The sequence below is a fragment of the Macrobrachium nipponense genome, chromosome 1 (assembly GCF_015104395.2).
Source record: "Macrobrachium nipponense isolate FS-2020 chromosome 1, ASM1510439v2, whole genome shotgun sequence".
NCBI lineage: Eukaryota > Metazoa > Arthropoda > Malacostraca > Decapoda > Palaemonidae > Macrobrachium > Macrobrachium nipponense.
The window spans coordinates 35,507,488-35,531,736 of NC_087200.1; the positions used below are offsets into that span (position 1 = coordinate 35,507,488).

The window sequence follows — 24,249 nt, forward strand, 5'->3', positions numbered from 1 at the left end:
TCTCGAACGCAACGTCGGAAGGACGTGTCGCTTCCAATTAAGAAGTCTCGTCCTCTCTTACCTGTTCAACGACAAGCGTCATAACAGACGGAAACGGCTAAACGTCTTACAGAAGCGTCTAGTGCGAGAGAGAGAACAGGTGCTTACGAGAGTTTCGTACGCCAGAGAGAAGTAAGACGTCTTTTAGAAGCGAAGCGTCATTGGAACGGAGCATAGACATGACGCTCCGTCCAATATTATGACGCCAAGGAGGACGCCTTTGGAGAGCTGAGCATCTTCCAGCGCGAAGCGTCATCGAGACGTCAGCAAAAGACGTCATCCATGACGCTTGGCAAACGGGAAGCGTCATGTAAGCATGAAGAGTCTTCTAAAATTCTAGAGAAGCCGAAGCTTATGACGCCTTCCAAGAATATTAGAGCGGGAAAGAGGAAGGATTATCATTCCCTTAGCCCCTCTCCTGTTAGGAGTTTTGTTTCCGCAAGAAGAAGAATGTTCGGAAAGGAGAGCGGAGACGCTTTTAGATCCCGAGTTAGAGGAAAACTCGGATAACGAATATAGTGGAAGAGAAGGTTTTGTCTAACTAGAAGGGATTGACTAACCTTCTTCTTGAGGAGTACGGGGACGAGTTGACGCCCAACACCACCCCTCTTGCCTACATTCGGAAACAGGGAGGGACGCACTCCTCGTTCCTTTACGAGCTCACGAGAGACCTATTACTTTGGACGTATCACAGTAACATCTCCCTGATGACAAGGTTCTTACAGGGAGAAAGGAATGTGAGGGCGGACAGGCTCAGCAGGAGGAACCAGGTCCTTCATACAGAATGGACTTTACACGAGGAAGTGTGTCTCGATCTCTGGTCTCTGTGGGGAACTCCTCAGGTGGAGTTCTTCGCAACATTTATTTATTTCAAAAAAGGCTCACAGTGTTTTTGCTCGGTCGTGGAAGATCCCAGAGCACTTATGGTAGATGCCTTCCTGCCTAAATTGGTCTCGAGAGACGTTTATGCTTCTCCCCCATTCAAAAATCCGTGGGTTAGTAATGAAAAGTTTGTGGCGTCAAAGGAGACGAGGATGACGTTAATAGCCACCTTTTGGCCGGCCCAAGAATGGTTCAAGGAGGTGGTAGAGTGAAGCGTAGACTTTCCAAGATCCCTACCCGGAAGGACGGATCTTCTCATACAACCATCAAACCTCTCCCGCTCTCGCTGACTGCCTTTCGACTATCGAAAGACTTGTCAGAGCGAGAGGCTTTTCTCGCGAAGTAGCAAGCGCGATCGCGAGAGAACGCAGAACCTCCACTACGAAAGTATACCAGTCGAAGTGGAAGGTATTTAGAAGGAGGTGTAGATCCAAGAAGTTGTCCTCCTCCACTACCTCTATAGCGGAAATTTGCGGATTTCCGGCTATTCCTGAGAGGAAAATCATCTAGCCGTATCCACAATAGAGGGATATAGAAGTATGCTCTCGGCTGTATTCAGGAACAGAGGATTAGATCGGGCAGATAATGAAGATCTCCACGATCTCATAAGGTCTTTTGAGACTTCAAAGTATAAGGAACCAGTACCCTCCGAACTGGAAACCTAGACGTAGTTCTAAAGTATCTGTCATCGGAAAGATTCGAACCTCCTCATCGGGCATCGTTTAGAGACATTACCACCGAAATGCCTATTCCTATTATCTTTAGCTACGGCAAAGAGAATTAGGGAATTGCATGCTCTGCAGGATGAAGTAGCATTCAAGGGAGGACTCAGCGATTTGCTCGTTTCAGACCCTGTTTTAGCGGAAAAACCGAGAATCCTACGAATCCCTGGCCTAAGTCATTCGAAGTCAAAGGCATGTCAAGTCTCGTAGGCAGAGAAACAGAGAGGTCTCTCTGCCCTGTTAGAGCTCTGAAGAAATTCTACCTTCAGAGAAAGCATCGAATGGGAGGCTCTAGACAAGGTCTTTGGTGCACGGTAAAAAGACCCCACAAGGCTGATGTCCAAGAATGCGCTGGCATTCGTTGTAAGAAACGTCATTACAGACACTCATAAGGCCTGTCCTGACGAACAGTTACAACTGTTGAGAATAGAAGCTCATGAGTTAGAGCTATAGCGACGTCTCTCTGGTTTCATAAGAATATGTCGTTAAAAACATAATAGATACGACATTTTGGAGATGCAACTCAGTAGTTGCATCTCATTACTTGAAAGACGTGCGTGTGACATATGAGAAAGTGTTTTTTCTCTAGGTCCTTTCGTATCAGCGGATACGATTCTGGGTACGGGAGCAGACACCAATCCTTAAATGTTTATACTTTTCTTCTTTTTGGATATGGTCGAGTCTCTTCTAACAATAGAGGACTTAGGCTAGCACGGGCGGCCGTCTATGTTGTTCAGTAAAATTCTTGTCATATCCAATTAGTTGAGTATAATTTTTGAAAATTATGTATGTGTGCGTAGTTGATTTTGAGTACGATTGTTGTGACGAGTTCGGGATAACTCTTAACAATCTGTAGTTCTAACGTATGGTTAGGATCAGGTGGTCGGGATTGGTTGTGTGCTCCTTCATAAGGTGTATTGTCATATAAGTGGATCAGCACCCATTGACAAAGTCCTTTTAGGCTCTGCCGAGTAAGTGGGTAAGACCCATCGGCAGACCCACAAGAACTCTTGGCCATAGATCATATATCTCGCTAAAGTTTCTTGAGGGTGATGCAGACTACTGGGCAAACACCCACGAAGTCTACCACCATCAGGTAGGAACCAAGTTTATTTATACCTACAACATATGTTGTTTACCTGTCTATTCCATATAGAAGCTGTCTCTTACCTCCACCGAAGGGTGCCAATCAGCTATGTATATATCTGACAGGTAAGTTGATTGTATGAAAATGATATTGTTATGTTACAATAAAGTTTCATACATACTTACCTGGCAGATATATACAATTAAAGGCCCACCCAGCCTCCCCGCAGGAGACAGGTGGAGAGAGAAAATATGATAGAAAACGGGGATGGTTCCTAGTCCTGCCACCCAGGGCAGGCCGGTAGATCACCTGACCTACCTGTAGCGAGTGGCGCGAAATTTGAATTTCTGTCGGGGACGACGGAGTCTTAGCTATGTATATATCTGCCAGGTAAGTATGTATGAAACTTTATTGTAACATAACAATATCTTTTTCATCTTCTGATTCTTCACCACAAAGAAAGGGCTGGGAGTTCTGACGAACTTTCACGCCCCTTAAAAAGGAGTTGGAAAGCTCCAACTTTGGATTCAAGTCCGGAGGTTTTCCCTGAAGGATCGCCATGTGAAAGGAAAAGAGCTAAGAATATACCAGCTCTCAACTCGGAGTCTCCTACCTCCTCTAGACCTCCTTCACCGACCTCGGACAAGGAAGAAGAGAATGCTGCTACTAAGATTCTCTTGAAAATGCAGGAGCAGATCTCCTCTTTAGTAGGAGTTCTTAAAAAGGAGACTCCGAGAAGAAAGGACTCTTTCCTACCGATAAAGAGATCGACGGGAAGAAAGGACGTTTCTGGCACTAAAATTGCGTACTCTACTCCTCGGACAGGAAGTAGGAAGAATGCGCCAAAAGCGCCAACCTGGCGCAATGAGCCAGAAGAGCCAGAAGCGCCAGCCTGGCGCAATGCGCCGGAAGCGCCAACCTGGCGCAATGCGCCAAAAGCGCCAGCTTGGCGCAATGTGCCAGAAGAGCCAGAAGCGCCAGCCAAAAGAAACAATCGACATCCAAACGACAGATTTGAGGATCTTCAATTGTTCAAAGAGACTTGAACCAAGAGGATTTTTCTAGCTTTGAGCAGGATCAGCCTTTACCTGGCAGGGACTCTAGATGTCGCACAGGCAGCCGTAGCCCCTGTCGGGATAGAGCTTTTTCCGTTAAGAGCGATACGGGAGGACATCCTTCTTCTGACAAGAGAGAGAGATGTGTTGCGAGGGACTCATCTCCTATCGAGAAGAAACAATCCTCTTCGGTGGATCCCTCTTCCTCCATGGAGATTGAACAAGGATTGGAAGATGTGTCGGATTCTGAAGATCATAAGGCTGCGGGCTTATCAGATTATAAGACGCTAGCAGCCCTCTTACTTCAAGAGTTTGGAGACTCCTTAAGTCCTGCTGCTCCTCCTTCTCCTAGATCTTTGTTCACGAGCACCAAGGTCTCAAAATCGTCCTCTTTCCTAAAGATGAAACCGACCATTTCTATGAAGAAGGCGCTTCGGTTTGTCGGAAACTGGTTTAAATCCAAGGAGGAGGCGGGGAGAACCGTCTTTGTCTGCCCTCCTTCCAAACTTGCAGGAAAGAGAGGTATCTGGTATGAGACGGGAGAATCACTGGGTCTTGCTCTCCCGACCTCTGCCGAAGCAGATTTTTCAAATTTAGTTGACGCTTCAAGGAGACAAGCTTTGTCATCAGCTAAGATCACATGGGGGACTTCAGAAATGGACCATCTCCTCAAGGGATTGTTCCATGTCTTAGAAGTTTTTAACTTCTTAGACTGGTCCCTTGGGGTTTTGGCCAAGAAAACTCAGGATACGGAGTTTCTGAGCCCAGAAGTCCTTCATAGTGTCCTGTCCTGTATGGATAAAGCAGTTCAGGACGGATCAGGAGAAGTGGCTTCTCTCTTCGGAACTGGAATCTTGAAGAAAAGGACTTTGTTTAGCTCTTTTCTAACAAAAGCAGTCACTCCTATCCAGAGGTCGTCCCTGCTTTACACACCTCTCTCGTATCAACTGTTCCCTTCACAATTAGTAAGGGACATTTCCCATTCTTTGACTGAAAAGGCCACACAAGATCTTTTGGCCCAATCCGCAAAGAAAGCGAGGACCTCCGGTCCGACTATGAAGAGAGAGACACGTACCCCTCAACAGCCCTTTCGACGGAGTTCCTCTTCTAGACCCTCCTCTAAGAAGAGAGGAATACCAAAAAGAGGTAGGTCTGCATTCAGACCTATCAAGAAAGCCAAGTGAGATTCCAGTCCTTCAAGCACCAGTAGGAGCCAGACTTCTGAAATTTTCGGAAGAATGGGCACTGAGAGAGGCAGACAGCTGGTCCCTTTCCGTAGTAACGAAGGGATATCTTATCCCCTTTTGAGACAGACCTCCCTTAACGACGACCCCGAGGGAACTGTCGGCCAAGTACAGGGACCCTGCCAAGAGAGAAGCACTTTTACACCTTGTAGAGCAATGTTGCAAAAGGAGGCCATCGAATTGGTCCGGGATCCGCATTCCCGAGGATTCTACAACTGTCTTTTTCTGGTTCCGAAATCCTCGGGTGTGTGGAGACCGGTTCTGGTTGTGAGTGCATTGAACCGATTCGTAGAGAACACAAAGTTCTCTGTGGAAACGTCCAAATCGGTTCTTGCGGCTCTCCGTCCTGGAGATTGGATGGTCTCCCTGGATCTACAGGATGCTTACTTTCATGTCCCCCTGCATCCCTCATCGAAGAAGTATCTTCGATTTATGATGCAGGACAGAATATTCCAATTCAGGGCCCTGTGCTTCGGCCTATCTACAGCTCCTCAAGTTTTCACGAGCCTAATGAGGAATGTAGCGAAATGGCTACATCTGAAAGGGATAAGCATATCTCTTTATCTAGACGATTGGCTCACAAGAGCAAAGTCGGAACATCAGTGCTTGAAGGACCTGGAGACGACATTAGAACTGACACAGTCACTGGGACTACTCGTAAACCTCGAGAAATCACAATTGATCTCCAGACAGAACATAGTCTATCTGGGGATACAGATGGATTCTCGGGGTTTTCGGGTTTTTCCATCGCAAGAGAGAATTGCTCGAGGCTTGGAAAGTCTTGAACTTCTTAGGGAAGGAACGAAGCTCGGCGAGGGAATGGCTCAGTCTCTTGGGTACCCTTTCCTCGTTGGAACAGTTCGTTTCCCTAGGGAGATTGAACCTCAGACCTCTGCAGTTCTATCTCAGACAAATGTGGAGTCAGAAGACAGGAGATTTGTCAGACTCTTTTCCCATTCAGCAGGAGATAAAGTCGCACCTGAAGTGGTGGTTAACCCCCTTAAGAAGAAACGAAGGAGTGTCCCTCTTGATTCGGAATCCTCTCCTAGTGTTGTTTTCTGACGCCTCAGAAACAGGTTGGGGAGCAACATTGGGTCCAAAAGAAGTGGCAGGTACCTGGACAAAGGAACAGGGGACTTTGCATATCAATGTGAAGGAACTCCTGGCCATCCATCTAGCCCTGGAGTTCTTCGAAGCGGAAGTCAGAGGAGTGGTAGTCCAAGTCAACTCGGACAATACCACTGCTCTGGCTTACGTCCGAAATCAGGGGGGCACTCACTCTCTCACTATACGAGATCGCAAGAGATCTATTGACCTGGACGGAGGAACGGGGCATAATACTCCGAACAAGATTTGTTCAGGGAGTAAAAAATCTAAGAGCAGACAGGTTGAGCAGGAAGAACCAAGTACTTCCGACAGAGTTGATGCTCCACTCAGAAGTCTGCAAAGAGCTTTGGTCCCTCTGGGGAAAACCTCAGATCGACCTGTTTGCCATGTTCCTCTCCAGGAAGATGGACAACTTCTGCTCTCTGGAAGAAGATCCCAGAGCCATAGCGATCGATGCTCTCCTTATGGACTGGTCAGGCATAGACGCCTACGCCTTTCATCCCCCATTCAAGTTGCTGGGGGAAGTGCTAAGAAAGTTTTGTTGCATCGAAGGGTAACAAAACTGACTAATTGCTCCCTTCTGGCCTTCCCGAAGCTGGTTACAGAGGTACTGGAATGGACGGTGGACTTCCCCAGATTCTCTTCAGAAAGGACAGATCTGCTCAGACAACCCCACTTCGAGAGGTTTCACAAAAGCATCCACGGTCTCTCCCTGACTGCCTTTCGACTATCGAAAGACTGGTCAGAGCGAGAGGCTTTTCTAAGAAAGCTGCAAGTGCATTCGCTAGAGCCCGCAGGTCCTCTACCCTGCAGGTCTACCAATCGAAGTGGGAAGTTTTCCGTAGATGGTGTAGGTCGAAGAAGCTGTCCTCTTCCAATACCTCTGTGACCGAAATTGCCGATTTTCTTCTTTTCTTAAGAGAAGAGTCGAAGTTGGCTGTATCTACTATCAAGGGATATAAGAGCATGCTCTCAGCTGTTTTTAGGAACAGAGGCCTGATTTAGAAAGAGAATAAAGATCTTCATGATCTTTCATTAGGTCTTTCGAGACTTCCAAATTGAGATCTCCTCTCCCCCCGAGTTGGAACCTGGATGTAGTCCTCAAGTTCTTGACTTCTGACAGGTTCGAACCTCCAGATAAAATCTCGTTCAGAGATCTTATGAGAAAATGTATATTCCTGTTGGCCCTCGCAACTGCTAAGAGGGTCAGTGAATTGCATGCTTTAGATTCTCGAGTGGGTTTTAAAAAAGACTCTGCCATGGTTGCTTTTCAACATCTATTCCTAGCAAAAAATGAGAACCCTTCTAAACCTTGGCCTAGAAGTTTCGAGGTCAAGGGACTCTCTCCCCTTGTAGGTAGAGAGTTGGAGCGGTCTCTTTGCCCAGTCAGGACCCTGAAGTTCTATCTAAAAAAGAAGACACAACTTCAGGGATGTCACCAGAGTCTCTGGTGTTCAGTAAGAAACCCCAAGAGACCTATGTCAATGAACGCCAGTCAGGAATGTGATAACAGAAGCTCACAGGAATTGCCAAGAGAACTCCTTAAAGCTGCTTAGGGTAAAAGCTCACGAAGTCTGTGCAGTTGCAACTTCCCTATCTTTTACTAAGAATATGTCAATGAGTGACATTTTAGCAGCAACTTATTGGAGATGTAATTCAGTATTTGCATCCCATTATTTAAAGGACGTTAAAGTAACATACGACAAATGTTTTTCTCTTGGACCGTATGTATCAGCGGATACTATGCGGGGGACATGGACGGATACTGATCCTTAAATAATTTTTGTTTTTGTTTTCTTTAATGATTATTTGTAACAATATTGGTGTTGAGTTTTTTGGGTTGTTTGAAAGGATGTTCGGGGATGACTCCTTTCAATCGTAGTACTAACCCGATGATTGGATCAGGTGATCGGGATCAGTGTCAGGCTCTATGATAATGCCATTAGGCAAGGTGTTTTGTCATGTAAGTGGATAGGACCCCATTGACAAAGATTCTAAGGTTCTGTCGAGTAAGTGGATAAGACCCCTTTGACAGACCATCAAGAACTCTTAGCAGAGGTCACTACCTCGCTGAGCTCTTGAAAGTGATGCAGGCTCCTAGGCAGTAGCCATGAAGTCTTTCGCTAACACAGGTAGGAACCAAGGTTTTTTATTTTTATTACCTACAACGTATGTTGTTTCCTGTCTATTCAGTAAAATTAGCTGTCTCTTACCCTCCGCCAAAGGTGCCAATCAGCTAAGTATATATCTGACAGGGAAGTTGAATGTATAAAAATGTTATTGTCATGATACAATATATATACGATTAAATGGCCCACCCAGCCTCCCCTCAGGAGACAGGTGGAAGAGAAAATCTGAATTAGAAAACGGGAATGGTTCCTATTCCCCGACCACCCATCGGCCGGGGCGGTAGATCACCTGACCTACCTGTAGTATGTGCCGCGAATTTCGAATTTCTATCGGGGACGACGGAGTCTATAGCTAAGTATATATCTGCCAGGTAAGTATGTATAAAACTTTATTGTATCATGACAATAACATTTCAATCACAGACTTAGGTCTCTGGTTGGATCGGAATTCTTGCATAATGCCCAGCTCTCCTGTACCACATTTACCGTTGCAAGAATTTTCAGACAGAGATATATCTCATTAAACTGTTTACCCACAGTATAACAGAAGTCTGTAGCCTAGTCTTCTGTTCCATCGCACCTGCCCCATCGGCTGCTGCGATGAGGCAGAGTGATTTCCTTCAGACAATTTGAGTTTTGTCTTCTAATATACTAATTCGTCAGGTGTTCAATTATTCTGTGTTCACCCCAAATTGTAAATGAATAACGGAAGACTTCGCCTGTTCCCTGTCCGACTAGCTCTGCTTCCAAAGTAAATAAAAACTTCCACCCTGATCGAACCCACAAGAAGCTGTTCTTCAGGCAGTGCAATCCCTGTGTTTTCATCACTGAAAAACTCTCAGCTTTCATTGCAAACTCCAATTTCATACATTCAACTTACCTGTCAGATATATACATAGCTATCGACTCCGTCGTCCCCGACAGAAATTCAAATTTCGCGGCACTCGCTACAGGTAGGTCAGGTGATCTACCGCCCTGCTCTGGGTGGCAGGACTAGGAACCATTCCCGTTTTCTAATCAGATTCTCCCTGTCGCCGGTGGTATCAACATTGTTGTTACTTCCTCCTGACTAGAATTCTTTTTTCACAACGCTTTTGATCATCTCTCGCTGATATTTGGTGACGTACTTGGATCGTTGTTTGGCATTCACTATCGTGGACTGTTTTTTGGACTTGGTTTTTGGAATTTGTGAATATGTCTGACTCTAGTGTTAGTTTCAGAGTGTGTGTGAATGAGGGCTGTAAGGTGAGGATTCCGAAAGCTTCGGTAGATCCTCACACTACATGTAGTGGTTGTAGAATGGTTGAATGCTCGATTGAGAATACTGTAACGAGTGTGAGAAATTGAGTGCGCAAGAGTGGAAGAATCTAATTTCTTACTTGAAGAAGTTAGAGAAAGATAGAGAGAGGAAGGCGGCTTACAAAACCCGCAGAATGTCTACATCTCATGATTTACTGTCTAGTTCTGTAGCTTCTTCCTCTGATAATCATGCCCATTCTGTTTCAGCCCGTTCACAAATTGCTAATCCCTCTAGTTCTGCTTCGGAAATAGCGGAACTCAGAGCTTCCCTTCAGAAAATGCAGGAAAAAATGGCAGCATTGGAAGGTAAGGAAAGTGAATGTGGTTTCGCTAGTGATATTAGTGTCCCCAGTGTAGTGGAGGGGGCGTCTGGTCGTCTCTGCGACGCTCCCAGGCCTAGACCTCTTCCAAGCTCCCTGGCCCGGAGGAGAAGGAAAGTCGAAAGCCGTACGGGGGTTGTGGAGAATCCCCAACGATCAGGCGGTCCCTGGTTCGGCAGAATCTATCATATCACAAACTGCCAAGGACCGCTATAGGAAAAGCGTCCTTCGAGAGTGCTTTTCGTCTTCTAGTTCGCCCTCTCCGAGAAGAGGATGGAAGGAGTCGAAACTTTCCCGTCCGCTGAAGAGGAGTATGAAAGAACATGAGCTCAATTCTAGTCCCGAGCGCTTCTCTGAAGAAGGAGCGCCTTCGGTAATAAAGAAGGCTAGAAAACATTCAGACTCTGGGTCTGGAGGAGATCCTAGAGCGCCTTCCAGATCTTCCTCTCCTGATTCGAAAGATTCCTCAACCAGGAAAATTTTAATGAATATGCAGGAACAATTAGCCTCGTTGGTAGTTCTTTATAAGGAGCCTACTCGTAAGAAGGATGATAGGCTTCCTATTAAAAGATCTAAATACCGATCCCCTGTCACGCGCAACGAGCCTTCCAGGGGAGGTGTCGCACAGGCGACCATCTCCGGCGGGAACGGTGCGTTAGACAGGAGAGAAGTAAGAAAGGAAGTTACTCCTGTCAAGAGTGTGGGCGTTCCAGCCAGGAGCCAGGCTCCGAGTAGGCGCAAAGAGCCAGAGTATTCAGTACAACGTTCAAGATCTTCAACCAAGCGCCAAAGAGTTAACTGAAGAAGAAGATCCTGTTAGGAGTAGAGCGCTTGTTAAACGAAAAGCGCCTGCCTTGATCAATACTCCTACTAAACACCATATGCATTCCAAGGATCAGGAGTATTTGGAGCGACATACTCCTGCCAGGCGCCAGGAGTCTTCGGACCTCGATACTCCTCCCAGGCGCCAGGAGTATTCCGAACTTTATACTCCTCCCAGGCGCCAGGAGTATTCCGAACTTTATACTCCTCCCAGGCGCCAGGAGTATTCTGAACTTAATACTCCTCCCAGGCGCCAGGAGTATTCCGAACCTTATACTCCTCCCAGGCGCCAGGAGTATCTGAACTTAATACTCCTCCCAGGCGCCAGGAGTATTCGGAACAAGATGCGCCTACCAGAAGCCAGGAGTATTCGAAGCGCGTTGCGCCTGCCAAGCACCAGTATTCCAAACACGTTACTCCTTCCAGGCGAGATACTCCTGCTGTACACCAGGCGCATTCCCTGCATGAAGAGCCTGACATCCGACAGGATGCCATCCAAGCGTCAATCTTTTAGCAAAGAGAGAGTAACTCTTAGCCCCTCTTCAATTAGGAGTGCTTCTTCAGAAAGGAAGAGAGTAAGGGAAGAAACAGAAGAAAGAAGGGAGCCTTCTCCTTCCGAGCCTATGAACCCAGAAGATGCCTCGGAGGATGAAATGAAGGAAGGATTTTCTAATTACAAAGTTCTTTCGTCCCTTCTCTTGGAAGAATATGGAGACTCTTTAACGCCAGCCGCTCCTCCCTTCTCCACGCTCTCTGTTTTCGAGCACGAAAACGCACAAGTCTTCCTCTTTCCTAAAAATGAAGCCTGCTATATCTATGAGGAGGGCGCTACAATCTCTTGACTCCTGGTTCAAGAAGAAGAAGGAGTTAGGAAGGACAGTCTTTTGTATGCCTCCCGCTAAACTTACAGGGAGGAGAGGCATTTGGTACGAAACGGGAGAAAATATGGGATTGTCTCTGTCCGTTCAGCTGAGTCAGACTTCTCGAGTTTAGTAGACTCATCGAGAAGACACGCCTTGAATTCAGCAAAAGTAACATGGGGTCTTTCGGAAACGGACCACCTCCTCAAAGGGCTTTTTCACACTTTAGAAGTTTTTAACTTCTTAGATTGGTCCCTTGGGGTTCTTGCCAAGAAGTCTCATGAAAAGGAACAACTGGACCCAGAAACCCTAAATAGCATCCTCACATGCATTGATAAGGCTGTTCAGGATGGATCGGCTGAAGTATGCTCCCTCTTTGGTGCACTAGTTTTAAAGAAGAGGGCGGTTCACAGTGCTTTCCTCACGAAGGCCGTCTCTCCTTCGCAAAGATCCGCCTTATTGTTTGCGCCTCTCAGAACATCTTTTTTCCCTCGCAGTTGGTGAAGGATATTGCCCATTCACTGACTGAAAAGGCCACCCAGGATCTCCTTAGACAATCCTCAAGGAAAAATAGGCCTGTGGCCAGTGAGGAAAAGAAAGTGGCTCGTCCAGCTCAGCAGCAGCCCTTTCGAGGAGGCCTTCCAGCTAGATCTATCGCCAGAAGGAAGTCAACCGAGAAAGGGTCAGGTCTTCCTTCCGTCCCTTTAAGAAGGGAAAGTGAGAATTCTGTCCTCCAGACACCTGTAGGAGCCAGGTTACATTTCTTTGCGAAAGCCTGGGAAGACATAGGATCGAATCCTTGGACGATGTCAATCATCAAGAAGGGTTATTACATCCCATTAAAGGACATTCCTCCCTTGACAACATCACCGAGGGAATTGTCCGCCAGATACAGGGACCCTGTTCTGATGGATACTCTTCGTCAGATGGTGGAACAGATGTGGGACAAAAGAGCAATAGAGCTGGTGCTGGATTGCAGCTCCCCGGGGTTTTACAATCGCTTGTTTCTTGTAGCAAAAGCCTCGGGGGGATGGAGACCGGTACTGGATGTAAGTGCGCTGAACAAATTCGTAAAACAACAGAAGTTCAGCATGGAAAACGTCTGCTTCAGTCCTTGCAGCACTGCGTCAAGGAGATTGGATGGCGTCCCTAGACCTTCAGGACGCATATTTCCACATCCCGATCCACCATTCGTCGAGGAAGTACCTTCGATTTATGTTCGAGGGAAGAATCTATCAGTTCAGGGCCCTGTGTTTCGGCCTTTCCACGGCTCCTCAAGTCTTCACGGACGTGATGAAAAATGTATCAAGACATTTACATTTGAAAGGGATAAACGTCTCCCTGTACCTGGACGACTGGCTCATCAGAGCCAGGTCTCAAAAGCAGTGTTTGGAGGACCTGTCAACAACACTGGAATTGACAAATCATTGGGATTGATCGTGAACCTCGAGAAGTCTCAGATGATCCCCAGCCAGAACGTGGTTTATCTGGGATTCAGATGGATTCTCGGGGTTTTCGAGTTTTTCCCTCTCAAGAGAGAATAAGGAAAGGCTGTGCCACAGTATCGAACTTCTTAGGGAAAGAGCGCACTTCAGCGAGGGAATGGCTGAGCCTTCTGGGGACCCTTTCCTCGCTCGAACAGTTCTTTCCCCTAGGAAGACTACATCTTCGTCCGCTTCAGTTCTTCCTGAGAAGAAGTTGGAGTTGGAAGACAGGACAGCTCTCGGACACGTTTCCAATCTCGGAGGAAATAAAAAATCATTTAAAGTGGTGGTTGATTCCCTTAAAAGAAAACAAAGGAGTATCCCTGCAAGTACGGAACCCAAGCCTGACATTGTTCTCAGACGCGTCGGAGTCGGGCTGGGGTGCAACATTGGGATCCAAAGAAGTGTCAGGCACCTGGTCGGCAGAACAGGTGTCATAGCACATAAATTGCAATGCTTTTAGCAATTCACCTTGCGCTAAAGAGCTTCGAACACATATCAGAGGCAAGGTCGTACAGATAAACTCAGACAATACGACCGCTCTGGCTTATGTCAAGAAACAAGGAGGGACTCACTCTTTCGCTCTGTACGAGCTGGCAAGAGATCTGTTGATTTGGGCGAACCAAAGGAAGGTAGTTCTTCTAACGAGGTTTGTCCAAGGGGAGAGGAATGTGAGAGCGGACAGACTGAGCAGGAGGTTCCAGGTCCTTCCCACAGAATGGACACTCCACTCAAGAAGTCTGTCAGAGCCTTTGGTACCTTTGGGGGAAGCCTCAAATAGATCTTTTCGCCACATTCCTCTCCAAAAGGATAGACACATTTTGTGCCCTAGTGGAAGATCCCAGGGCTTATGCAACAGACGCCTTTCTCCTGGACTGGTCAGGGCTAGATGTTTACGCTTTTCCCCCGTTCAAGATACTGGGGGAAGTAGTAAAAAAATTTGTGGCATCCGAAGGAACCAAAATGACTCTGATTGCTCCGTATTGGCCATCTCAGATTTGGTTCACAGAGGTGATGGAGTGGACAGTGGACTTCCCCAGATCTCTTCCAAACAGAATAGATCTGCTCAAACAACCCCACTTCGAGAGGTACCATCAAAACCTTCCCGCTCTTGCTCTGACTGCCTTTCGACTATCGAAAGACTTGTCAGAGCGAGAGGGTTTTCTCGCCAGGCAGCAAGCGCAATTGCTAGAGCCCGCAGATCATCTACTAGGCGAGTGTACCAATCGAAGTGGGAAGTTTTCAGAAGCTGGTGCAGGTCGAAGAAGCTGTCCTCTTCCAGTACCTCTGTGACCGAAATTGCGGATTTCCTTCTGTTTCTTAGAGAAAAGTCGCATCTCTCTGTACCGACTATTAAGGGGTACAGGAGTATGCTTTCAGCAGTCTTTAGAAACAAGGGATTAGATCTAACGAATGATAAGGATTTGCACGACCTCATTCGTTCCTTCGAAACATCAAAGTCACTTGAACCTAAGGTTCCAAGCTGGAACTTAGATGTGGTTCTTAAATTTCTATCATCCGAAGAATTCGAACCACCACACACTGCTTCATTTCGTAATATCACTAGAAAGTGTTTGTTTCTGATGTCTCTTGCAACGGCAAAAAGAGTCAGTGAGTTGCACGCCCTTGAATCACGAGTCGGCTTCAAAGGAGAGACTGCAATTTGTTCATTCCAGTCTCTCTTTCTTGCCAAAAATGAAAACCCTTCGAATCCCTGGCCCAGGAGCTTCGAGGTAAAAGGACTTTCTAGTTTGGTGGGCAGAGAGGCAGAAAGATCCCTTTGCCCAGTTAGAGCTCTTAAATTCTATCTGGACAGGAAGAAGCAGTTGGGGGGTTCGCAAAAAGGTCTTTGGTGCTCAGTAAAAGACCCCAAGAGAGCAATGTCCAAGAACGCCTTAGCCTTCTTTGTTAGAAGTGTTATTACGGAAGCTCATAAGAATTTTCCAGATGATTCTTTTAATCTTTTAAGAGTGAGAGCCCACGAAGTTAGGGCAATCGCAACCTCTGTGGCGTTCCAAAGAAATATGTCACTTAAAAACATTTTGGATGCAACTTATTGGAGATGCAACTCTGTGTTGCATCTCATTATTTAAAAGACGTGCGAGTTACGTATGAGAAATGTTTTTCTGTAGGTCCGTTTGTGTCAGCACAGACGGTTCTGGGTAAGGGAGCTAGCACCGATCCTCAATATTGTATGTAACCCTCTTGTTGGATGTGTTCTTGAGTTTCCTGTGCATGGAAGTGTCAGGTGTCGCACAGGCGACCTTCACTTCTCTTCACTAGGAGATCGAGTGACAGCTGACTTTTAGAGGGGTACAAAAAAGAATATTTTTTTTTTTTGTATTATTGTATGTGTGGTTATTGAGTTTGTGGTTGTTTGCTAAGAGTTTGGGGATAGCTCTTGGCAATCTTAGAACTAACACGGGTGTTAGGTTCGGGTGATCGGGATCGGTTGTGTGCTCCTTAAATAAAGGCGTGTTGTCATATAAGCGGATGTGCTCCCATTGACAAATGCCAGTTAGGTTCTGTCGAGTAAGTGGATGAGACCCCATCGACAGATCCACAAGAACTCTTGGCCACAGATCACTATCTCGCTAAGGCTCTTGAGGTGAAGCAGACTCCTAGACAGCAGTCACAAAGTCTTCCACCTGATAAGGTAGGAACCAAGGTCTATAAATACCTACAACATGTGTTGTTTACCTGTCTAGTCAGTAGTTAGCTGTCTCTTGCCCTCCACCAAAGGGTGTCAATCAGCTATGTATATATCTGACAGGTAAGTTGAATGTATGAAAATGATATTGTTATGATACAATAAAGTTTCATACATACTTACCTGGCAGATATATACATAGCTATCGACTCCGTCGTCCCCGACAGAAATTCAAATTTCGCGGCACTCGCTACAGGTAGGTCAGGTGATCTACCGCCCTGCTCTGGGTGGCAGGACTAGGAACCATTCCCGTTTTCTAATCAGATTCTCTCTTCCACCTGTCTCCTGCGGGGAGGCTGGGTGGGTCTTCAATTGTATATATCTGCCAGGTAAGTATGTATGAAACTTTATTGTATCATAACAATATCATCTTTCTTGACAAGCAGCAATGAAATAGCAGATTAGCTTTTTCAATCCTCTGTAAAACAACAGGGATTAAAGCCGTCTTAACTGGTTGGTGTCATCGACGGGACTTCTTCTATGATCAGAATCTCGAGAGTTTACTTATCATGATTCAACTGTGAAGACGTAGGTCCAAGTTCACCCTAGTCATTCAGTAGTAATATAGTATTGTTTCTCCTTGGTTGAGATTCACCTACTGATGAGAAACTGTTTTGCCATCACAGGGACCTCGGTCTCAAGTAGGCAATTGACTATCGTCTGATGTGCGCATACCTCACGAGAATTATCATCTCGTCTCTTAACATCGCTGGTGAACAAGATAGACGATTAGTATGTTTATTCTCAGCATAACCCTTCAAAAGGTGGGTGTCATGTTATGACTACGTCTTGGATGCGTGACAGTGGAGTCAGTTGGCATCTGTTGAGGAGTCCGAGTCCTTCATGATCTGTGCTGCGGACTTTGTATTGTTTGATCCAGATCAGTCATTACTTTGTCCTATTGGTGTGCTGCTTTACCCATGAAGGATCGACACCCTTCATTGAGTGTCGATGCCTTTATCCACTGCAGACTGCCAATGCAGAAGTGTCCAATGACACGTCTTTCTATGAGGTCTTACAAGATGATGAGAGACTTCTCTGCAGTTGGATAGTCCAGTGGATGGGTACATTTCATTACTCCGAAGAATATGGTGGACCAGAAGACAGATGAGGTCTCATTGCGACCATATTTATATCTTTCTTCTTTCAGGTCTGCCCACAGGTCCTTGGAACCTCTTTTCCTTGGACTGTTGGTCGATGTTTGCAGGTTGCTTTTGCTTACCCGACTCCTTCAAGAGGACAACTGCACGCTTATGGTGTGCGGTTCTAGAGGTAAGAAGGATGCGAATGACTGGCCTCTCCACCTTCCCCTTCTCATCCTTCTACTCCTCTTCCTTCAGGTTGAGGATAGTGAGTCTTCCTTATGCAATGGACCGAGGGTTTGTATATTGTGTGGGCACAAAAAACAAATTTTGAAAGTAAATTGTATTTTTCCTAACTATATATAAACCTGAGGTCCTTTACATTAATGCCCACCTCATGCCACCCCTCAGTCTGAACCTGGGCCAAAAGGCAAAGTGGAGTGTTTGTTTCATGCGGGCAGGTGGGCCTACTCACCTACCAGACGGTAGTTACTGCCTAACCACCTTGTTCAAGAATTTAACAGCCGTAATTCCAGCTATGCTGAAAGCAAATCCTTTTGTAAAGGACCTCAGGTTTGTATAGTTAGGAAAAATACAGTTTACTCTAAAAAACTGTGATATTTCTTGCCTTGATATAAGGTATAAGAGATAGTTCACCACAAAAGGTGTTTCCCCTCTGGATAGGATACACCTCTTCCCATAGGACACTGTGGTTCAAGTTGCTTCAGAACTTCAGAAGAAATCCACTCAGGATTTACTCTCGCAGTCGACTAAACGTCCTTTTAATCCAACTCCCAGTTCTCGTCTCTTGCCAGCTACGCACATTCAGCCCTTTCATGCCAGGGGAGTATCTAGATCCTTCCCTAGATCTAGGGTGAGGGCTAACTTCACCCTTAGGGCAATTAAAAAGTCCTCTTCTAAGTCGTCAATAAAAATGTGAACATTAACCCTTAAACGCTTAGTCGGTATTTCCAAAAGTGTCTCCCGTATGCCGGCGGCATTGGCGAGTAGTATGCAACCATCAGAAATAAAAAAAATATCATTATCATATATAAATATTGGAATATATGACAGCTCGAAAAAAAATTCATATATAATTGTATACAAATCGCGCTGTGAGCAAAACGGTTAAAGCTAATGAGTTAATTATTTTTTCGTTATATTGTACACTAAATTCCAATGATTTTGGCATATAACAAATTGTAAAATGATCAAAGCAACACAGAGAAAATATTATCACCATCTGATGCATGAATTTGTAATGCGCGGGCATAAAAAAAGCTGTTTTCAAAAATTCCACATAAATCGAAATATTGTGCTAGAGACTTCCCGTTTGTTGCAAAATGAAGGTAATTGATTGAATATTAGTAGACTGTAAGTGTTGTAGCTTACAGTTGCAGTTTTCGACCATTTCGGTTGAGTTAAAGTTGACCGAAGGTCGAATTTTTTCTATTTATCGTTATTTATATGAAAATATTTCAAAACTGATAAAAGCTACAACCATGGGTTGTTTATTGTTGTATTCTACATGAAATTGCGCAACTTTTCACATATAAAACTAAATGTAACGGCTTATTTAAAATGGTGCAAACATTACGAAAATCGGACGAAAAAATTTATGAATTTTTCGGAAGAGTTACCGCGCCGACGTAAGGAAAAAGTTTTTTTTCATAAATTTACCATAAATTAAAATATTGTGCTAAAGACTTCCAATTTGTTGCAAAATAAAGGTAAATGATTGAATATTACTAGAATGTAATAGTATTAGCTTACTATTGCGTTTTTTTTACCATCTCGGTCGAGTCAAAGTTGACCGAAGGTTGAAATTTTGGCACTTATCTTTATTTATATGAAAATATTTCAAAACTGATAAAAGCTACAACAATGGGTTGTTTTTTGTTGTATTCTACATGAAATTGTGCACATTTTCATAAATAAAACTTTATGTAATGGCTAATTTAAAATAGTGCAAACATTACGACAATTGGATGAAAAAATTTTGATTTTTTTTGGACGCAAGGAAATTTTTTTTTTTTCATAAATTCACCATAAATCGAAATATTGTGCTAGAGACTTCTAATTTGTGCAAAATAAAGGTAAATGATTGAATATTACTAGAATGTAAGAGTTTTAGCTTACAATTGCGTTTTTCGACCATTTTGGTCGAGTCAAAGTTGACCGAAGGTTGAAATTTTGGCACTTATTGTTATTTATGTGAAAATATTTCAAAACTGATAAAAGCTACAGCTATGGGTTGTTTTTTTTGTTGCATTCTACATGAAATTGTGCACATTTTCATATATAAAACTTTATTTAAAGGCTAATATAAAACTGTGCAAACATTATGACAATCGGACGAAAAAGTTTATGATTTTTTCGGAAGTTACCGCGTGGACGTAGGAAAAAGTTTTTTTTTCTAAAATTCATCATAAATCAAAATATTGTGCTAGAGATTTCCAATTTGTTGCAAAATGAAGGTAAATGATTGAGTATTACTAGAATGTAAGAGTTTTAGCTTACAATTGAGTTTTTTGACAATTTCGGTAAGAGTAAAAAATGACCGAAGGTTGAAATTTTGGCACATCATTATTTATATGAAAATATTTCAAAACTGATAAAAGCTACAACCATGCGTTTTTTATTGTTGTATTCTACATGAAACTGCGCACATTTCCATATATAAAACTATATGTAACGGCTAATATAAAACTGTGCAAATATTACGACAATCGGACAAAAAAATGTCTGATTTTTTCGGAAGAGTTACCGCGCGACATAAGGAAAAGGTTTTTTCATAAATTCACCATAAATCGAAATATTGTGCTAGAGACTTCCAATTTGTTGTAAAATGAAGATAAATGATTGAATATTGCTAGAATATTAGAGTTTTAGCTTACAATTGCGTTTTTCAACAATTTCGGTAGAGTCAAAGTTGACCGAAGGTTGAAATTTTGGCACATCATTATTTAAATGAAAATATTTCAAAACTGATAAAAGCTACAGCCATGAGTTGTTTTTGCTGTATTCTACATGATATTGCGCACATTTTCATATATAAAACTCTATGTAACGGCAAATATAAAATGGAGTAAAAATCATGTCAAAGTGATGAAGTAACTTCTGAGATGTGTCGCTGATGCTTTTTAGTGCGCAAGAAAGAAATTCGCACTTGCGCGCCTGGGTAAAGATTGTAAACAAAACAACAGCTTGATCCTTGAACTCCCAGCATCCCCCAAGGCGCGTGATTCAAAAGTTTTCACCTAGTAGGCCTATAGCTATTTTTCCGCGAATTTTGAAAAAAACTTTTTCTTCGACGTTTCGTACGTCGGTTCGGCACCTGACAGAGAATTTTCGAGAATTTTTGTCAACATTTAATACGTCCAATCCGTGTTAAAGGGTTAACAGGTAAGGAACCAACAAGCATTTTAATTAATGCTAGCACTGTGTGCATTCTTTGTATTTATTAAAAAGTATGTATATCTCTATGAATCCCACTACCTACAATGTGGGACTCAGCTAAGTAACTACTTGGTAAGTTGCATACATAAAAATGACATTTTTAAAATAGAATAAGATTTTATGTAGTATACTTACCAAGTAGTTATATAATCAAAGCCCTCCTGCCTCCCCTCTCATGGATAATAGGGCATAAACAACAGAAAATCAGTGCTGAGTTGGTTCCTCTCTCCCCTGATAGTGGGCAGGGGGTGTCGCTAGCCAAAACTAGTGCTACCACGAATTTTCAAAATTCTAGCTGCCGATGGTTAGAAACTATAGCTATGTAACTACTTGGTAAGTATACATACAATCTTATTTTATTATAAAAATTTTATTTTCTTGCAAAGAACGAGACTCCGTCCAAACCCTGGCCTCATTCTTTTAGCATCAAGATTTTATTAGAGATTTTGGGTTCAGAAAATGAAGCGAGAGTGCTTTGTCCTGTGAGAGTTTTAAAATATTATCTGCATAGGGACGAGAAGATACAAGGATCTTCCAGTAGTATGCGGTGTTCAGTGAAAGACACCTTTAGCCCCTTACGAAAAATGCCCTATCTTCTTCAGGGACCATATTCTTGAAGCACATTCTCACATGGGAGAAGAACTTCCTGCATTCAAAGTCAGAGCTGCAGCTATGTCGTTAGCTTTTAAGTACAACCTCTCTCTTTCTCTCTCTTCCATTCTCCAAGTGACGTACGTATATTGGAAATGCAAGTCAACATTTGCTTCTCATTACTTACAAGAAGTGGAAACTGTTTTTAACATTTGCAGTACCTTAGGTGGTCCATATCGGTGGCTGGCATGATGTTGGGGGAGGAAATGTAGGAAGCATCCCTTCTGTCCTTATCTCTTTACCTTGACTTAGACTGTCGAGTCTTGGGGAGCCTTGGGTTACTGTGTACTTCCTGGGTACCCTCCAGTTTTTAGCGGATGGTTGATGGTGTTTTTAATGATGTGGTGTAGATGACAGTGTTGTTTGTCTGGATGCTTTTTGTGATGGTACTGCACCCAGGGCATGAGCAGCTTTTTATCTTTACTTACATTTGGAAATGTCCTTCACTGCAAAACTCCCACTTATGTTGCAGGCACTCCACAGCTATATCTCTACGTTGCTATGGGTTAAGATTAGCGCCAACCAGAGGCAGTGTATCCCTTGTAGCCGCTCTCATACCAGTTAAGGAAACAACAAGCATTGTTTCAATGCTAGCAATATTTTCTTTTCTCAAATTATTTGCTTTTACTAATGTTTTGGGGTAGAATATGTCCATGTATCCCACCACTTGTCAATGTGGGAATCAGCTATGTAATTACTTGGTAAGTTACTTATATAAAAGACATTTTTTATAATAGATTAAAGTTTTATATATAGAACTTACCAAGTAATTACAGAATGGGAGCCCTCCCTCCTCCCCTCGCATGGACTGAAAGGCACAAACAAATTGAGACTCTTTGCCGATTTGTTCCTCTCTTTCCTGAAAGTGGGCAGGGCTAGTTACCTACACCAAAAACAAAAGAATCGCTACCACGAATTTAAACATTTTAGCTGCCATACTGATTGAAACTATAGCTGTGTAATTACCTGGTAAGTATATAAACATGTAAAACTTTATTTTATTATAAAAAAATGTCATCTTTGATCAGTCATGTTTTTCTAGAGAACTTAAATCACCTGATTGGGACCTCTGACTCTGGTACTAAGCAGTCTCATTTGTGCTCTTTATGAACCTTTACGACAATCATCAGCCAGGAACTTGACCCTCAAGACGGTCTTCTTACTGGCCTTGGCTTCATCGAAGAGAGTGAGTGAACTTCATGGTCTCCCTTGTAGTGTTAAACACACAAGGGGTTGGGGGTCCATAGCCTTCAAAAATATCTCTGAATTCATAGCTAAGACTCAAAGTCCCTCAGTTCATGATGTTTGAGTCCTTCTCAATACTTTCCCTGGGAGATTTTGTTGATAACAATCCCGATGAATTGCTATTATGTATGTCCCGTCAGATCATTGCGTAGTTACCTTAAAAGGACTCATCACCTCAGACCTGGGTGTTGAAGACTTTGTTAGCACAGACCAGAACAAGGAAGAAGTTTCCAAGAATACCATCTCCTTTTAGCTCTGTGAGGTCATTCAGACATGCCTATTGTTCTTCAGCCTCTAATGCTGACACAGTGCATACAAGAGCACATGATGTTAGGTGTTTGGGTCCCACCATGACATTCAAAAAGTACTTGTCTGTTCATAGGATTTTGAAGGCTGGTGCTTTGCTTTGTCAAACCATCTTTACATCCTTCTATCTGCAGGATGTTGCCCACAGGTCTTTGGACACTTTTTCCTTGGGTCCGCTCATCCAGTGCCCCTGGCAGGACAGTTTGTATCTCCTAAGATGATGGTATGAAAGTGTGAATGAATGAGATGACTAGTCTCTTTTACTTTTCTCTTTCCCCTTTTCTTTTCTAGTGGTTGGCAGTGAGAGATTAGTCCATCATGTGCTGGAACTGGTTAGACACATGTGAGTGAGTGGTCATTCTGTTTGAGTATGTGTCATTCATACATGAATTAACGTTAATGGATGGATAGCTTCTCAGGAGTAGTAAAAACAGGTTTGGGGGTGGTGGATGGATTGATCCTGTAGATAAGCAGTATTAAGCGCCATTGATTTGGAAAGAATTAGGCAGGAATGAGGTGCCAATACTTCTATAGCCCATAAATTCACTAATGGCAACTTTTACATTGGCGTAGTAATGATTTTGCTTCCCTGTCCCATATTACATCTTTATAAACTTGCTCATAAATGCACCAAAGGGCTGCTGTTGGTTTTAGTTCTTGTCTTTTACAATAGTATGACAGTTGTAAATGTAATTTTGCAAAGAAAAGTGCAAAGAAATATTAGAAAAAGCATGTACAAATAAAAATAAAGTTACTGAATCTTTGTTCTCAGTAAATTTACGTTAATATTTTTCTTATCTGTTTTCATATTGTGCAAGCTGTAATTATAAGTATACAAAATAAAATAAAATTATTTATTAGAAAAAACAAGTCGGTAAAATTTACGAATGTCTTGTAAAAGAGGCCCCACAACGGGTTGTAAATAGTCATTTTCAACTTCTCGTGGAAGGTAGGGAAAATCTTTTTTTTAAATTTTTCTTTAACCATGCACATTTGCACATTTTCCTCTTTCCATTGATATTTTTTTTTTTTTTTTTTTTTTTGCTGACCTCAAAGTTTACCCGGCCTGAGGAGTTGCATATCGATTTTTTTTACCCATCCACTAAGGTTTAAATACTCTCAGAAGCTAGTCCTTCCTCTCTCTAACAAGGGGAAAGGGGAATGATAACAAACAAAATTGATAGCCAACATAGGTTTGTTGTCTTAACAGATATAGTTCTTTAACTTCTGCTTAAACAGGGTCTCTTCACATTGTGTATTAGCTCAGTAGTCTGACTGTTTGATACACTATTTCTTTAACAAATCAGAGGCTCACCTCTTCTTCCTTTGCTGTCCCTTAGCCAGGAAGTGAGACCAGTTGTGCCAAAAATCCAGTCAGTTCATGACTTTCTTTCCTTCCACCAAAAGTGAGTTTACCCTTACGTTAAGACCCAGGTATGTTCTGCTTATGAACAAATGACAATTTTTTTTAATATTTTGTATGTTCCATTGCTAACAGACCTGCAGTCTTAACGTATACTGCCCACCTCTTGCCTCCCTCAGTCTTGTTACCTGGACTGGAAGAAACTGAATGTGTCATGGCATCACGGGTGAGAGAAGTTCGTCAGCTGATGCCTCTTCTTTCATCCCATTGGCTGACCCCTGTTGCCACCAATTCCTTGTTCTACAATTTTTTATGATTCTTACTGTTTTCCAGCTGGCAGTGGAAGAATTCATCCTTACGTTAAGTCCTCAGATTGTTAGCTA

The 24,249-nt window shown here is 43.4% G+C and overlaps 1 protein-coding gene across 1 annotated transcript in view; it reads left to right on the forward strand.

The window, feature by feature from the left end:
* Positions 1 to 24,249, forward strand: part of LOC135219232 (vacuolar fusion protein MON1 homolog) — a 169,035-nt gene that overhangs the window by 16,600 nt on the left and 128,186 nt on the right. The window lies entirely within an intron of this gene.